Raw genomic sequence first — 19,874 nt, forward strand, 5'->3', positions numbered from 1 at the left:
AGTGTGCCACGGCACACCGTTTGGTAACGGTGGTAACTCAGATGCTTACATGGACTTGTATGTTTTTTCCTTCATATCTAACAGAAATAAGAGAGAAAGAGATGGGAAAGTGAGTAGAGAGGGATAGGAAGGAGGAGAGATATTTGCGAGTTGCATACTCACTCTGAGTTTTCTCGATTAATAGCTTATATAGACAATACCATGCTTAAATAGACTCCTGAGTTATTATTTCATATGTGACAATATGTAAGAAAAGGGAGGGAAGAGTCAAATTATATTGAGAAATTGATTTCATATTGGAACATTCATTTCTCAAACCTATGTTTTATCGAAGAGGAAATGTACTTCTGATAAACTAATCCTTGATCAAACGGTAAATGGTGAATTAATATAACATTTATAATCATTGAGAAAGGGTTATTCCACAGGGACTAGCTCACATTTAACTTAAAATAACATTTCTCTGCTTTGGACTGATGAGTATATGATTCTTGCATGTTAAATGACTAACACAAACCTTACATTTATAATGTGCATGTCTCAGGAAGGCTCCCAAATCATTCTGAGGGGGCCTATCCTATTTTTGTAATTGAATGATAATGTGCTAATCCATTACCTTGAGTTGTCTGCACTCAGGAAAACATCCCTATCAAGTGTTAACCCAATAACTAGGAGAGCTCTGAAGGCCAAGGGTCAGAGAGAGAGGATCACACTCTGCGGCTGCAGAGAGCAACTTATCTACGGGCAAGGAGGTCGTTCGAGATGAGAGGATTCTAATCTTCAACTTTCTGATGAGATGGGATGCTTCTTCATTTTCGCTCGCAGGACGAGCGATGGCTTCAGAGGTCGTCATACAAGGTTTTCATGTTTCTTGGAGGAGCAGATGTTTTCATAACCTCTCCCATCACAGGGGGGGGCATCTGGATGTGCCACTTGGAATAGGCAGGTGCTCTCAAGCAGATAGCAGAAGGAATGCAGGCAGATGAGCCTCTGTTTCACTGGGAGATCATAAAGCGCTCACTGAATTGAGCCACAAAAGCAGAGCAATTGGGGGGGATTGAGATATGGCGCTCTGATGAAGAAGAGTTTTGAGCCAATCAACACCTCAGTGCTAATCTACAGATAATTGAGTTATGGCGCTCTGATGAAGAAGAGTTTTGAGCCAATCAGCACCTCAGTGCTAATCTACAGATAATTGAGTTATGGCGCTCTGATGAAGAAGAGTTTTGAGCCAATCAGCACCTCAGTGCTAATCTACAGATAATTGAGATATGGCGCTCTGATGAAGAAGAGTTTTGAGCCAATCAGCACCTCAGTGCTAATCTACAGATAATTGAGTTATGGCGCTCTGATGAAGAAGAGTTTTGAGCCAATCAGCACCTCAGTGCTAATCTACAGATAATTGAGTTATGGCGCTCTGATGAAGAAGAGTTTTGAGCCAATCAGCACCTCAGTGCTAATCTACAGTATCAGGATGCCTTTACACACCAGACATTCTGTGTCATAAAGAGAGGAGGAAAACATGTCTTCTAGCTCTCGTACAAAGATAACATTTGAATTGAATGACCAGATGATTACAGATGTACAATTAATGATTGTTTTTGTATTCCCAATGAACAGATATGTGTTAAATAGTGGTGATAAATATATTTTATCAGATTACACTTTCACACTAAACTAATTAATTAATTGATATTTTCAGATTTATAAGGTATTGGACAATAAGATATTTCTAATATTATAACAGACAATGTTACTATCCTTAATCATTACCAGGTAAAACAGATGTTTTGATATTGATTACAGTTGATGCTCTGAATAAAGAACAGATGTCTTGATATTGATCTCAGTTGATACTCTGAATAAAGAACAGATGTTTTGATATTGATCTCAGTTGATGCTCTGAATAAAGAACAGATGTCTTGATATTGATCTCAGTTGATACTCTGAATAAAGAACAGATGTTTTGATATTGATCTCAGTTGATGCTCTGAATAAAGAACAGATGTCTTTGATATTGATCTCAGTTGATGCTCTGAATAAAGAACAGATGTCTTTGATATTGATCTCAGTTGATGCTCTGAATAAAGAACAGATGTTTTGATATTGATCTCAGTTGATGCTCTGAATAAAGAACAGATGTCTTGATATTGATCTCAGTTGATGCTCTGAATAAAGACAGATGTTTTGATATTGATCTCAGTTGATGCTCTGAATAAGAACAGATGTTTGATATTGATCTCAGTTGATGCTCTGAATAAAGAACAGATGTTTTGATATTGATCTCAGTTGATGCTCTGAATAAAGAACAGATGTTTTGATATTGATCTCAGTTGATGCTCTGAATAAAGAACAGATGTTTTGATATTGATCTCAGTTGATGACTCTGAATAAAGAACAGATGTTTTGATATTGATCTCAGTTGATACTCTGATAAAGAACAGATGTCTTGATATTGATCTCAGTTGATACTCTGAATAAAGAACAGATGTCTTGATATTGATCTCAGTTGATGCTCTGAATAAAGAACAGATGTTTGATATTGATCTCAGTTGATGCTCTGAATAAAGAACAGATGTTTTGATATTGATCTACAGTTGATAGCTCTGAATAAAGAACAGATGTTTGATATTGATCTCAGTTGATGCTCTGAATAAAGAACAGATGTCTTGATATTGATCTCAGTTGATGCTCTGATAAAGAACAGATGTTTTGATATTGATCTCAGTTGATGCTCTGATAAAGAACGATGTTTTGATATTGATCTCAGTTGATGCTCGAATAAAGAACAGATTCTTGATATTGATCTCAGTTGATACTCTGAATAAAGAACAGATGTTTGATATTGATCTCAGTTGATGCTCTGAATAAAGAACAGATGTCTTGATATTGATCTCAGTTGATGCTCTGAATAAAGAACAGATTTCTTGATATTGATCTCAGTTGATGCTCTGAATAAAGAACAGATGTTTTGATATTGATCTCAGTTGATGCTCTGAATAAAGAACAGATGTCTTGATATTGATCTACAGTTGATGCTCTGAATAAAACGATTTTGATATTGTTCAGTTGATACTCTGAATAAAGAACAGATGTTTTTGATATTGATCTCAGTTGATGCTCTGAATAAAGAACAGATGTTTTGATATTGATCTCAGTTGATGCTCTGAATAAAGAACAGATGTTTTGATATTGATCTCAGTTGATGGCTCTGAATAAAGAACAGATGTCTTGATATTGATCTCAGTTGATGCTCTGAATGAAAGAACAGATGTTTTGATATTGATCTCAGTTGATGCTCTGAATAAAGAACAGATGTTTGATATTGATCTCAGTTGATGCTCTGAATAAGACAGATGTCTTGATATTGATCTCAGTTGATGCTCTGGAATAAAGAACAGATGTTTGGATATTGATCTCAGTTGATGCTCTGAATAAAGAACAGATGTTTTGATATTGATCTCAGTTGATAGCTCTGAATAAAGAACAGATTGTTTTTGATATTGATCTCAGTTGATGCTCTGAATAAAGAACAGATGTTTGATATTGATCTCAGTTGATGCTCTGAATAAAGAACAGATGTTTTGATATTGATCTCAGTTGATGCTCTGAATAAAGAACAGATGTTTGATATTGATCTCAGTTGATGCTCTGAATAAAGAACAGATGTTTGATATTGATCTCAGTTGATGCTCTGAATAAAAGAACAGATGTTCTTGATATTGATCTCAGTTGATACTCTGAATAAAGAACAGATTGTTTTGATATTGATCTCAGTTGATGCTCTGAATAAAGAACAGATGTTTTGATATTGATCTCAGTTGATGCTCTGAATAAAGAACAGATGTCTTTGATATTGATCTCAGTTGATGCTCTGAATAAAGAACAGATGTTTTGATATTGATCTCAGTTGATGCTCTGAATAAAGAACAGATGTTTTGATATTGATCTCAGTTGATGCTCTGAATAAAGAACAGATGTTTGATATTGATCTCAGTTGATGCTCTGAATAAAGAACAGATGTCTTGATATTGATCTCAGTTGATACTCTGAATAAAGAACAGATGTTTTGATATTGATCTCAGTTGATGCTCTGAATAAAGAACAGATGTCTTGATATTGATCTCAGTTGATGCTCTGAATAAAGAACAGATGTTTGATATTGATCTCAGTTGATGCTCTGAATAAAGAAACAGATGTTTTGATATTGATCTCAGTTGATGCTCTGAATAAAGAACAGATGTCTTGATATTGATCTCAGTTGATGCTCTGAATAAAGAACAGGATGTCTTGATATTGATCTCAGTTGATGCTCTGAATAAAGAACAGATGTTTTGATATTGATCTCAGTTGATGCTCTGAATAAAGAACAGATGTCTTGATATTGATCTCAGTTGATGCTCTGAATAAAGAACAGATGTCTTGATATTGATCTCAGTTGATGCTCTGAATAAAGAACAGATGTTTTGATATTGATCTCAGTTGATGCTCTGAATAAAGAACAGATGTCTTGATATTGATCTCAGTTGATGCTCTGAATAAAGAACAGATGTTTTGATATTGATTACAGTTGATGCTCTGAATAAAGAACAGATGTCTTGATATTGATCTCAGTTGATGCTCTGAATAAAGAACAGATGTTTTGATATTGATCTCAGTTGATGCTCTGAATAAAGAACAGATGTCTTGATATTGATCTCAGTTGATACTCTGAATAAAGAACAGATGTCTTGATATTGATCTCAGTTGATACTCTGAATAAAGAACAGATGTCTTGATATTGATCTCAGTTGATGCTCTGAATAAAGAACAGATGTTTTGATATTGATCTCAGTTGATGCTCTGAATAAAGAACAGATGTCTTGATATTGATCTCAGTTGATGCTCTGAATAAAGAACAGATGTCTTTGATATTGATCTCAGTTGATACTCTGAATAAAGACAGATGTCTTGATATTGATCCTCAGTTGATGCTCTGAATAAAGAACAGATGTCTTGATATTGATCTCAGTTGATGCTCTGAATAAAGAACAGATGTCTTGATATTGATCTCAGTTGATGCTCTGAATAAAGAACAGATGTTTTGATATTGATCTCAGTTGATGCTCTGAATAAAGAAACAGATGTTTTGATATTGATCTCAGTTGATGCTCTGAATAAAGAACAGATGTCTTGATATTGATCTCAGTTGATGCTCTGAATAAAGAACAGATGTTTTGATATTGATCTCAGTTGATACTCTGAATAAAGAACAGATGTTTGATATTGATCTCAGTTGATACTCTGAATAAAGAACAGATGTTTTGATATTGATCTCAGTTGATACTCTGAATAAAGAACAGATGTTTTGATATTGATCTCAGTTGATGCTCTGAATAAAGAACAGATGTCTTGATATTGATCTCAGTTGATGCTCTGAATAAAGAACAGATGTCTTGATATTGATCTCAGTTGATACTCTGAATAAAGAAACAGATGTCTTGATATTGATCTCAGTTGATGCTCTGAATAAAGAACAGATGTTTGATATTGATCTCAGTTGATGCTCTGAATAAAGAACAGATGTTTTTGATATTGATCTCAGTTGATGCTCTGAATAAAGAACAGATGTTTTGATATTGATCTCAGTTGATGCTCTGAATAAAGAACAGATGTTTTGATATTGATCTCAGTTGAGGCTCTGAATAAAGAACAGCTGTCTTGATATGATCTCAGTTGATAGCTCTGAATAACGAACAGATTGTTGTTGATATTGATCTCAGTTGATGCTCTGAATAAAGAACAGATGTTTTGATATTGATCTCAGTTGATGCTCTGAATAAAGAACAGATGTTTTGATATTGATCTCAGTTGATGCTCTGAATAAAGAACAGATGTTTTGATATTGATCTCAGTTGATGCTCTGAATAAAGAACAGATGTTTTGATATTGATCTCAGTTGATGCTCTGAATAAGAACAGATGTCTTGATATGATCTCAGTTGATGCTCTGAATAAAGAACAGATGTCTTGATATTGATCTCAGTTGATGCTCTGAATAAAGAACAGATGTTTTGATATTGATCTCAGTTGATGCTCTGAATAAAGAACAGATGTCTTGATATTGATCTCAGTTGATGCTCTGAATAAAGAACAGATGTTTTGATATTGATCTCAGTTGATACTCTGAATAAAGAACAGATGTCTTGATATTGATCTCAGTTGATGCTCTGAATAAAGAACAGATGTTTGATATTGATCTCAGTTGATGCTCTGAATAAAGAACAGATGTTTTGATATTGATCTCAGTTGATGCTCTGAATAAAGAACAGATGTCTTGATATTGATCTCAGTTGATGCTCTGAATAAGAACAGATGTTTTGATATTGATCTCAGTTGATACTCTGAATAAAGAACAGATGTCTTGATATTGATCTCAGTTGATGCTCTGAATAAAGACAGATGTTTTGATATTGATCTCAGTTGATGCTCTGAATAAAGAACAGATGTCTTGATATTGATCTCAGTTGATGCTCTGAATAAAGAACAGATGTTTTGATATTGATCTCAGTTGATGCTCTGAATAAAGAACAGATGTTTGATATGATCTCAGTTGATACTCTGAATAAAGAACAGATGTTTTGATATTGATCTCAGTTGATGCTCTGAATAAAGAACAGATGTTTTGATATTGATCTCAGTTGATACTCTGAATAAAGAACAGATGTTCTTGATATTGATCTCAGTTGATACTCTGAATAAAGAACAGATGTCTTGATATTGATCTCAGTTGATACTCTGAATAAAGAACAGATGTTTTGATATTGATCTCAGTTGATACTCTGAATAAAGAACAGATGTCTTGATATTGATCTCAGTTGATACTCTGAATAAAGAACAGATGTCTTGATATTGATCTCAGTTGATGCTCTGAATAAAGAACAGATGTCTTGATATTGATCTCAGTTGATGCTCTGAATAAAGAACAGATGTCTTGATATTGATCTCAGTTGATGCTCTGAATAAAGAACAGATGTCTTGATATTGATCTCAGTTGATACTCTGAATAAAGAACAGATGTCTTGATATTGATCTCAGTTGATGCTCTGAATAAAGAACAGATGTCTTGATATTGATCTCAGTTGATGCTCTGAATAAAGAACAGATGTCTTGATATTGATCTCAGTTGATGCTCTGAATAAAGAACAGATGTTTTGATATTGATCTCAGTTGATGCTCTGAATAAAGAACAGATGTTTTGATATTGATCTCAGTTGATGCTCTGAATAAAGAACAGATGTTTTGATATTGATCTCAGTTGATGCTCTGAATAAAGAACAGATGTTTTGATATTGATCTCAGTTGATACTCTGAATAAAGAACAGATGTTTTGATATTGATCTCAGTTGATGCTCTGAATAAAGAACAGATGTTTTGATATTGATCTCAGTTGATGCTCTGAATAAAGAACAGATGTCTTGATATTGATCTCAGTTGATGCTCTGAATAAAGAACAGATGTTTTGATATTGATCTCAGTTGATACTCTGAATAAAGAACAGATGTTTTGATATTGATCTCAGTTGATGCTCTGAATAAAGAACAGATGTCTTGATATTGATCTCAGTTGATGCTCTGAATAAAGAACAGATGTTTTGATATTGATCTCAGTTGATGCTCTGAATAAAGAACAGATGTCTTGATATTGATCTCAGTTGATGCTCTGAATAAAGAACAGATGTTTTGATATTGATCTCAGTTGATGCTCTGAATAAAGAACAGATGTTTTGATATTGATCTCAGTTGATACTCTGAATAAAGAACAGATGTCTTGATATTGATCTCAGTGATGCTCTGAATAAAGAACAGATGTTTTGATATTGATCTCAGTTGATGCTCTGAATAAGAACAGATGTCTTGATATTGATCTCAGTTGATGCTCTGAATAAAGAACAGATGTTTGATATTGATCTCAGTTGATGCTCTGAATAAAGAACAGATGTATTGATATTGATCTCAGTTGATGCTCTGAATAAAGAACAGATGTATTGATATTGATCTCAGTTGATGCTCTGAATAAAGAACAGATGTTTTGATATTGATCTCAGTTGATGCTCTGAATAAAGAACAGATGTTTTGATGAGTTGATGCTCTGAATAAAGAACAGAGTGTTTTGATATTGATCTCAGTTGATGCTCTGAATAAAGAACAGATGTTTTGATATTGATCTCAGTTGATGCTCTGAATAAAGAACAGATGTTTTAATATTGATCTCAGTTGATGCTCTGAATAAAGAACAGATGTCTTGATATTGATCTCAGTTGATACTCTGAATAAAGAACAGATGTATTGATATTGATTCAGTTGATGCTCTGAATAAAGAACAGATGTCTTGATATTGATCTCAGTTGATGCTCTGAATAAAGAACAGATGTATTGATATTGATCTCAGTTGATACTCTGAATAAAGAACAGATGTCTTGATATTGATCTCAGTTGATGCTCTGAATAAAGAACAGATGTTTTGATATTGATCTCAGTTGATGCTCTGAATAAAGAACAGATGTTTTGATATTGATCTCAGTTGATGCTCTGAATAAAGAACAGATGTCTTGATATTGATCTCAGTTGATGCTCTGAATAAAGAACAGATTGTCTTGATATTGATCTCAGTTGATGCTCTGAATAAAGAACAGATGTCTTTGATATTGATCTCAGTTGATGCTCTGAATAAAGAACAGATGTCTTTGATATTGATCTCAGTTGATGCTCTGAATAAAGAACAGATGTTTTGATATTGATCTCAGTTGATGCTCTGAATAAAGAACAGATGTTTTGATATTGATCTCAGTTGATGCTCTGAATAAAGAACAGATGTTTTGATATTGATCTCAGTTGATGCTCTGAATAAAGAACAGATGTTTGATATTGATTCTCAGTTGATGCTCTGAATAAAGAAACAGATGTCTTGATATTGATCTCAGTTGATGCTCTGAATAAAGAACAGATGTTCTTGATATTGATCTCAGTTGATGCTCTGAATAAAGAACAGATGTCTTGATATTGATCTCAGTTGATGCTCTGAATAAAGAACAGATGTCTTGATATTGATCTCAGTTGATGCTCTGAATAAAGAACAGATGTCTTGATATTGATCTCAGTTGATACTCTGAATAAAGAACAGATGTTTTGATATTGATTACAGTTGATGCTCTGAATAAAGAACAGATGTTTTGATTTTTTCCCTTTTCAGGTCGTTATACAATAAAATGTTTGATTCTTCAGATTGTTAAACATTTTGAGAATTGTTTAGCTTTCCCTTCAGATTTTGAAATGACATAATGATTGATAGTTGAAGTAATGTAATTAATTAAATATCATGCCTTACTCTTGAATAAAGCGTAATGAAGTAAACGTAAAGTAATGTTAAAGATTGAGGACACTGTAACTTTACAGATTACAGATTGATCGATTCATCACTGTGAATTTATACCTTAATTAGGAACCTTAGCTGGATCTCTCATGATTCTGATTTATACCTCAATTGGATTTATTATAAATCCTAAATTCTAATTGTGTTTTAATAAGTAATTGCCTTAAAGTAAATCTTTGAGATGTAAGATGATTTAGAATTTGTGTTTGATGAATGAGATTAACTGAGTGATAAATGATAAAAGATCTTATTTTTGAAACATATATTTTGCTATAATATTGTTGTATTTCATGTGTTTATTATTGTACCTTTTGACAAAAATGCCAAGCACTGAAGAGAGATGATTTTTATTATGATTGACTGTGTTCAATCAGGGTGATTGAAATGTTTTCAATCTTGTTCTATTTTTAATGTAATGAATGTATCTGAGCCCACCCAACTCTGAGGACGCTTATTGATTTTAAGTATTGACTGAAATATTCTTAGACTAATGTTAATTGGTTATCAATAGATTGATAAAAAGAGTGAATCTGTAAGAGAATATTTTCATCTGATCTGTTTATAGAGTTTCTTATTGTTTTATAGAATCTGTGATACTGCAAACATCTGCTTGTAGTCAGTCAGAGACTCCTCTGTAGGTTGAGGTCACAGGTCAAACGCTTCTCCTATGTCCGTGGGGGGTTGACCTGGCAGCATCTCTTTGAGACAAGCAGACCATTGTCTCGCATCGGCTATTGATTATACGCGGGCTTTCTGGGAGCCCGCCTCTCCTCGTGTTGGTTAGATGTTTTGTGTCTTTTGGTTCAGAGATTACCTTGGTGGAGCACAAGGACAGTGTGAAACTAGGATGATCTCCCGGCCGTATGTAATTGTCTGTCTCTCAATAAATATCAGTGTATTGACAGGCGAATCCAGTTTCCCTCATTTGATGATGCGCTCAACATTGCTGCAAAGAAGTTAATACTTCACACTCTCAGTGTGTCATCAGGAATACAGAGACACACACACATCATTTAAAGAAGAGTTTTTAAATTCAATGATATGTTAGGAATAAACATCTTAAGGATGATGCCATCCTCCTTGAAGTGGGCAATTCGGCAGAGATAATGCAGATGGCCTTGTAGTCAGCAGGGTCCCCCTCTGGCTGCTCCCAGAGGTGTTAACCGAGGCATCACACCACAGTATCATCCGTCTGAGAACACAATAAAGCTTTAGACAGTGGAGAGCATGGGGATGACATAGTTGTGCTGTGTACTCATACTGCAAAAGCTTCACTTACATCAGCTTTTGGAGCAGTCTCAATCAATTGAGACTGTCAAAGTCTCCTTCTGAATCAAATCATTATGTATTTCTCCATGAGGTTAAATTAAGGTGTCAAACTTTAGCATTTATGTTTGTGTGTATTACAGAGAATCCAGAGACGTCAGGATAAAGGAGGTGAAACCAGATAAATCAGCACTGGAAGACTGAAGGCACTGTTGTATTTTATTGTTGTATAGTTTTGTGCTTGTTGGTTTACTGTTAGATGGTACTAATTCAGTTTGTGTTTAAGAATTTTAAAAAACATTACAATAACAACAATAAGAAATAAACAATTAAGCATTAGAGAAGTAAAGAGAGAAAGAAATGAATACATGGTGAACAAAGGGTTCAAAATGTTGTAAACAGTCCAACTTGTTAATATGCTTTAGTAAATATCATAGACTGTATATATAAATGGACGTAGGGTCCGTGACGTCACCCATAGGATTCTGCAGAGTTGCCGTGAAGCCCTTAGTAGGCGGAGTCGGCCACTAACGGCTCAACAGTGACGTCAAAGTTCAAATCCCGCCTGCTCCAAATAAGGGCAAAGAGGCGGAGCCGAGGCGGGACCTCCTGCCACCGAGCTGAAAGTTCCAGAGCTAGCTGAAGCTACCAAGCTAAGCTAACATGCTCCCCATCTGCACGCTGCCGTCACATTTTACGTTTCTAAGGTAAGCGGACATGAAACTATAAATAATAATCTAAGTTATTGAGTTTTTAGCATAATACTTCAGAATCTTAAAACCCCTTAACGTTTGTATGCAATTGTGCTAAATTCAACACTGGAATCAAGCAAATATTAATATGTTTGCATGACATTAGTTATTTATATTTTGATATCACTTAACTATACGTTTAATACATTTAAGTCAAGCTAAGGTACATGTGATGGTAGCTAGTTAGTGCACTTACCTGTGAGGCCTCCTCCAAACAGCATAATAACCAGACTATCATTAAAACTAAGTACCAGTTCTAGATCCTTGACTTTAGACAAACAATTCAAAGATAAAATGTATTTAAAGACCAATCTTTATTTGAATGTGCCTCTTAACCTGAGATATTAGTTATACAGTAATAGTATTGACAATCTAAAAAAACTGAGCAACTCAACAGTCAACTTTATGTTTCTTATTGTCTAAAGCATTTATTATTTTCATTTTCCCAATCTCATATTCAGTGTGGACGGATTGAGACAGCGTGGTGTCCAGAGAGCTGCAGAGACTTCAGGGAGAAACCTCCGTGTGATGGACGTCCTGTCTGTTGGTTTGGAGAGGACTGAGGGTCTTTCCTCTGCGAGGAGGATTGAGGGTCTTTCCTCAGCGAGGAGGACCAGGCCTGATGGAGGAGCCCATGCTGGGCATAGCTGATACCAACTGCACAGGCCTAGTCTGTCACTTTATTTTACTAAATGTGCTTACTTATACATTTAATAGGTTTACACCTTCTGTCCATATGTGCTTTTGGTTCACATTTCAATAAATTGTATTTGTATTTGCACTCCTTTTGTCCATTATTCTAACTGAAAATGTTAGATTACACATTCACATCTGACTGAAGATTGGCCCCATTTATTTGTGACGTTGCAAAACAAGGTACATGTTGTGAAGCTCATAAAGTGAGGCAAATAGAAATAATCAGCTGATGGAGTGTAGATGTGGAGATAGCTGCATTCGATCAGCTGACTGTTTTTACAATAAAAGTAGTTTCTTAGTGAATGTCCTGTACTGGTCTTGAAATCTCATAACATCAGCTTTTAATGTTCCTCTTGGATGTTCTTCTTGACCCTCAGAGAAGGAGAAGATGTCCTGTCTTTCAGGCATGTCCTTTCCTAACAAAAATGACAGGAAACATAAAACATATTATTGCAGAACAAGTGTGTTATTTATGAAAGCGGTGTGTTTGTGTGTTTAGGGGCTGTAGATATCATTATTTTGTAATTGTAATGTTTTTTTTTTATTTCAACAGTGAGCTACAAACACAATCAGATTATGAATGAACAGTATGAAGTTCATCAACATTGAAATATATGTTATTATCAAAATAATATATTTTTTTTTAACACTTTAGTTTTTATTATATAAAAGCATTACAACAACAGCTGTGCACGTTCATAACAACACAAATAAAGTAAACAATGCAATGGAGCTATAGGTACAAATACAGATAATATAAAATAAAATAAAAATAAATAAAAGGTAAAAATGCAGTCGGGAGTCACATTCTCATTTGAACATTTGTTTGAACAGTACTTCTTAATCAATCAGTCCGTATTACTTGTCGCTGGTTTGCTTCTTATACATTGACCATTTCTCCCATTTCTCTTCATATTGTGTTTCTTGTAGTCTCAGACGATATGTCATTTTTTCCATTATGTGGATCTCCTCCACAATCTCCATCCACTGCTCCACAGTAGGAGGCTCCACCTTGCACCACTTCCTAGTTATGGCTTTCTTGCCAGCTATCATCAGTATTTTTACAAGATATCTATCTATGTAGTGAATATTTTCCTCTGTAAAACTGCCCAGATAGAGTACCATGTAGTCCATAGGAACCGCATAGCTCAGTATCTTTTGCATAACCTTGTTTATCGATTCCCAGAGCTTGTGTATTTTCTGGCATTTCCAAAATATGTGTGCATGGTTGGCCTCTGATTCTCCACATTCTCTCCAGTACAGAGAACCTGTATTTAAATATTTACTCTGAATCTTAGGTGTGATAACAAATCTGATCAAATTCTTCCATGAGAATCCCTCCATATCCGTGAATTGGTGGATGTTTCATGTATCTTCCACATGTGTTGCCAATCATCCTCTGAAATGGTTGTGTTACATTCTGTTTCCCATTTTTCTTTTATATATTTAGTTGAATGTTTATTTGTGGACAATACTTTGTATAGAGCAGTTATGATTCTGATTGTGGTTTCTTTGTATGCATTAGTTATGATTTGAATCACACCATTCACTTCCGCAGAGGGGTCTCTTTTAATTTGCTTTTTGTAGTAGTCCCTTACTTGCAAGTACTTATAGAAGTCATGTTTGTCCAGATAATATTTATCCTTCAAATTCTGGAAGCTCTGCAGCTCCCCATCCTTCTCTAATGTGCACCATGCTGATATCCCCTTGGTTATCCATAGTTTGAATCCCTTATCATATCCAGCAGGTTTAAAACTACTATCAAATGCTACCCATTTTAGTAAATGTATATCTTTCCCTATCCCGTGCTTTTTAACTATTTGAAACCATCATTTCAGAGTGAAGGATGTAATTAAATCTAGTTGGTTCTGTATTTTCTCGTATACTTCTTTATCGCCAATAATATTCTGGATCGGATATTCAACACATTATTTTTCTATTTCCTTCCACTTTGATGTGTAATCTGGTTTGCACCAGCATACAACATATCTTAATTGAGCAGCATTATAGTATTCTTTTAATTTTGGAAGGCCCATGCCCCCTTTGTTTTTAGATAACTGGAGGGTTTCATATTTTACTCTGGGTTTTTTGCCCCCCCAAATAAACCTTGATATTTGCCTGTCCCATGTTGTAAATTGAGTTTGGGGGACCTCCACTGGCAGGGATTGGAACAGGTAGAGAATTCGTGGCAGAAGATTCATTTTCACCGTCTCAATTCTAGAGGTAAAGTCTAGTGGTAGAGTAGACCATCTCTCGATATCTTTTTGTATCTCTTGATTTATCTTATTGTAGTTTGCTTTGTATATTTTATTTAATCCTCTAGTAATGTTGACGCCCAAATATTTTATTTGCTTTAAATTCCAATTAAGATTGAATGTGTCCCTAATCATTGTTGATGGCGTGTAGTTAAGTGTTAGTATCTGTGTTTTTGAAATATAAATTTTATATCCAGAAAGGTGTCCATATGTTTCCAGAAGCTCCATAAGCACCGGAAGTGATGTATTCGGTTGTTCAAGGAAGGCTATGACCTCATCTGCAAAAAGCCCTATCTTATGTTCCATCCCCTTTATCTCAACACCCTTCATTTCTTTATTTTGGCGAATGGCCTGTGCCAAGGGCTCCATGAAAAGAGCAAATAGAGTGGGTGATAGACAACATCCTTGTCTGGTTGATCTCTGTAAATCAATTTAGTCTGTCAAGCTTCCATTAATTTTGATTCTAGCCGTTGGTTTTTGATATAATGTTCTTATGCATTGTGTTGCCTTCTTATTAAATCCAATACGTTCCAATATTTGATACAAAAATTCCCAGTTGACCCGGTCAAATGCTTTTTCTGCGTCAATGCTTACTAGTACAGTACTTTGTTTAGTCTTTTGTGCATGGTCCACTATATGTAGGGTTCTTCTAATATTATCTTGTGCTTGACGTTGGCTTACGAATCCCGTCTGGTCTTCTTCTATCATTTCTGATATAAAGGTGTTCAGTCGTTTAGAAATAATTGTTGTGTATATTTTATAGTCTACGTTCAATATTGAGATGGGTCTATAGTTTCCAGTGTTCTTTATCTCTTCCTGGTTTAGGTATGACTGAAATGATTGCCTCAGTCCATGATGGTGGCATCTTGTTATTTTGAATTGTCCAATTGAAAGAGGATAGTAGAAGCGGTGCCAGTTCTTCTCTAAACATCTTGTACCACTCTGCAGGGTATCCATCACTACCTGGAGATTTATTATTTTGTAATGAACTTATTGCGTTATTCACCTCCTCTATTGTGATGTCCGCTGTAAGAACATCGTTTTGTATGTTGCCAATTGACGGTAAGTCTAGTGAGTTTAAAAAAGCTCTAATTTCCTCTTTATCTGCGGATGCTGGTTGCGTATATAATTGTCGATAGTAATCCTGAAAATGTATTTCTATATTCTCCGGTGTATATGTTAGCACGTTTGTATCTGGTTCCCTAATTTTATTTATAGTGTTGATGACTTGTTGTTTTCGTAAACGTTTTGCTAATAGTTTAGTGGCTCTGGGTCCAGTTTCATAATAGTTTTGTTTCACAAACTTGTTTCTCTTTTCAATTTCATCAAGTAGTAAATCATTTATCTTTGTTCTCAAATGTTTGATTTCTTGTTCTGTTTCTGATTCTTTTGTATTCTGAAATTCCCTTTCCAATTCTCTTAATCTTTTTGAATATTTTCTATATGCCTCTAATTTAATCTTTTTTGCATTTGCAGTTTCAGCTATCAATTTCCCTCTGATGACCGCTTTCATGGCATCCCATAGGATTGTAGGGTCTACTGTTCCATTGTCATTCTCCTCTATGTATTTTGCAATATCTGTTTTTATTCTCTCCTTTCTTTGTTCACTATTTAATATTCCAGAATTGAGTCTCCAGACAGTGTGTCGTGTCCTGTTATTTAAACATATTTTTAAGAAGACTGGATTGTGGTCCGACACATCCGCCCCTCCTATCCTGCATTCCTTTACCCTGTGTATATCATTTTCATTTATGAGAAAATAATCTATCCTTGAGTGGACCTTATGGGCGGCCGGAAAATGTGTAAAGTCTTTTTCCAAAGGATGTAGGGTTCTCCATACATCTATCATCCCCATTTCTTCCAGTGATATATTTACAAATTTTGATAATTGCCGTTTGGATCTTTTGTGACTAGTTGTATCCTTACTATGATTCATAACAACATTCAAATCTCCACCGCAAATTAAGATTCCCTTTGTTTCTACAGCAATTACATCGAACAAGGATTTTTAAAAGTTTTTATCGCTTTCTGGAGGTGCATATATATTTATCAGTGTTATTGGTTCATTTTCTAACCTTCCTTTAACTCTGATATACCTTCCTTCTTTGTCTTTGATTTCTTTTTCATATTCAAATTGCGTTTGATTGGATATTCATATTGCAACTCCTCTTCTCCTCCCCTCCTTATATGAACTATAGTATACATTTCTGTAACCGTACCTTCTCAGTTTTTCATGTTCTAATCTGGATAAATGGGTCTCCTGAAGGAATATGATTTGTACATTTTCCTTTTTCAATTTTCTTATAACCCTCTCTCTTTTCTTTGGTGTGTTTAGACCATTCAGCGACACTATATTGGTACTGTTAGACATCATTACGTTTCATTGCTTCCTCAATATGTGCTCCCAAAACGACTCTGCAATAAGTAAACATGAACAACATTATGAACAAAACACAAATCAGAAATAAAAAGGGCTTCCAAATATGTGGGAATCTTCCATCACAGTGCGTGGGGAAAGTCCTCCTCTTCAAAGAGGGCCCCTCCTTGGACCTCAAACTAGACCCACAAAAGGGGGGTCCATAAAGTCCAATCATGTCCAACATATCTAACTCAACATCTCTAGGTCGTCTCATATTGTATTCACTTAAATAAGCCTTTAGTGACTTTAACAGTTTAACTTTATAGCCATACCTGCTTTTGTATTCAGATGTCTAACCTCTGTACTTTGTTAAAGCGTCCTAAGGCTTTGGCTTAGCTCTCAGCTGGTAGGTTTGTAGCTTTTCTCTCGCCCGGAGCGCTGTCTCCCTTCTCGTCTTCGCACCCTTCACCGACTGCCACTCCGTCCCTCCTCGCAGTCTCCCCTCCGCTGTTGATTCTGTGTCACCTTCTGGAGTTTCCACCGAGTAGCCTCTTTCTCTCATATCTTGTGCAGCCTCTCTGGCGCTTCCATACGTCTTTACTCCGTTGTTCCAATGTATCCTTATTTTTGCCATGGGTGTCTGAAAGCGAATTGCCTTTTCCTTCAAGATAGTTTTAATACCAGAGTATGCCTTCCTTTTCTGCACGATCTCTGTCGCATAATCATGATCAAAAAAGATTTGCCTGTCTCCTACTTTAATCCTCTTCTGCCATGCTTTCTTTAGAATCATGTCCTTAGTCTCGTACGTTTGAAAGTTCACTATCATTGATCTTGGGGGTGCACTCGGGGGCGGCTTTTGGCCGAGGGCTCGGTGTGCACGTTGGATCTAGAGGGGGGGTCCGTCGGAGAGTTCGAGTTCAGTGCTGAGGAGTCGTTCCAGATATTTACCGGCGGAGCTCCCCTCCGTATCCTCCGGCACGCCGAAGATCCTGATGTTATTTCTTCTTGTTCTTCCCTCAAGGTCCGTTAATTTGTCTTGCATCTGCCTTGTATGATCCGACATCCCCAACAGTGCACAGTTAGCCACTGACTGCCACTCTTCCAACTCAACGATGCGTGTCTCGGCTTCGCTAACACAGCTTTTCTGTGTCTGTAGTTCGTTTTGGTTTTCTGTGAGCTTATTATATAATTCTTGCCGGAGGTTATTGATTTCTTCTTTCACTTCTTTCTTCAGTTCATCTTTAAATGTGGATAGCTGGTGTCGTATATCCTGCTTGAGCTCTCGGATATCCTTGCTAATAGCTGTTAGCCCGGCACGTAGCATATCTGCGGTATCTCGTGGCTCCGGTGCCTCTGTTAGCTCTTCTTCCTGTTCGCTAGCTTCGGCGGATTCGTCCATTTCGGGTTGTTCTCCTACTTCGTCTTGACTTTTGTTAACTTTCCGGCTTTTTCTATTGTTTCTCCCACTCATTTTCTACTTTTTCTCGTCAAGTATTTGGCGTTAGTGGGTTTATTCGGGATCGACCTGAGAGAGTTGGTTAACTTGCGTCTTCTCACTCCACCATCATACCGGAAGTCATCAAAATAATATTTAACTGTTATCAAAACGTAGTGCAACTGTAGAAGCTTGCTCTGTTGCCTCACTGAAAGAATCACTTTTACCACGTTTTTTACAGACAATATTGAGAGATAAATAGCAGCAGTTCTCACTATGTGTTAAATATCTTTGCCTTCAATACATTACATTAGAAAGCTGACAAAGTCATATTGCTAAATATCTAAATGTAACTTTTTGCATGGAAAAAACCCTCAACTTCACTGATGTGTAGGTGATCTAGTATTTAGTATTGTTTAATGGAATGTATATCAGTGTATTCAAGTCAATACTTCATTCATTTAAACCAATATCTTTCTTGATTCTTTGTACAGTATGAAAAAAAGAGTCTTTGTACCTGAGCTGAAGTTCACTGCTGTGAGGAGTCCAGTTCTGTCTCTCACTCTCTGGTCCAGCCTGTCTGCATCACCTGGACACTTTAAACAAACAGATATATATGTAAAGTACCATGTGTACAAACAATATAACTGATTATCTTCTGTTGAACATGTTGGATTGTGTATTGTCCGAGTCAGGGGCCTTTTTATTTTACTGTAACTTTGGAAATTGTGTTACCAATGCTTACTGTTTATTTCATACCCATTTGGTAATGCAATTAATAAAAACTTCAAGGTTTGGGTTCGTTCTTCAGATGACTGTGACGTTAACGTGTCAGCTCGATAATGAACTCCAGCTCAACCAACCATATTGTAATATCTAAGTAATCATCTTGAAATATGACATTAATAATTGTAATATACACACATCTTATTGTGAGGTTGATTTCACATACACTACTTTGACATTAGCTTGTCTACATACTTGAGCATAGCCAATTTAAATTAACCTTAGATGCATACAGTTCTACCTACATAATAAAATATCTCTAAGTTACAAGGATGAAACCTTATTTTATCAACCTCAAACAGAAGCCGTTTGTTCAACAGTATTATCCCACTTAACACTTGTCTATTTAGTTTTAACCTTTATATACAGTCTATGATTTTAACTTGGAGGCTACGATTAGCATCATTGGCACCGATGTAGCTACCACTAGCCACTAACTAACCCAAGCCTTACCATTCATTACGTAGCCGATTAAAATCATTAACACATAAATAAAGCACTCGAATTTCACTTACCGCATTCATGCACCGTCTGTTTTAACCGCAGAGCGAGTCACAATAGTCCGATATATAAGCATGAAGAACAAACAACCACGGCCGGCTACAAGTTGTGTTTGCTGGATGAGCTGAGCAGGCAGAGTCCCTGTAGCTTCACGGAGCAGGTAGCAGAGAGACAAGAAGCTAACAGCGGCAGGCACTTGACAGAGCCGTCACTCAATGTGACCACGCCCTAATCTATGCACAAACTTTAAGACCTAATATAAATAAAAGGGTCGCGTTAGAAAACAATTCACTCTCAGATCCATAATCATGAAGGTGGAATCTAACTATATCGCTAATAAAATGTATGGAGCCAGGGGTAGAAACATGTTTTTTTCTGCTGTAAAGTTGGGCATTTTAACATGGGGGTCTATGG

Source organism: Gymnodraco acuticeps, unplaced genomic scaffold, assembly GCF_902827175.1.
Source record: "Gymnodraco acuticeps unplaced genomic scaffold, fGymAcu1.1, whole genome shotgun sequence".
Classification (NCBI taxonomy): Eukaryota; Metazoa; Chordata; class Actinopteri; order Perciformes; family Bathydraconidae; genus Gymnodraco; species Gymnodraco acuticeps.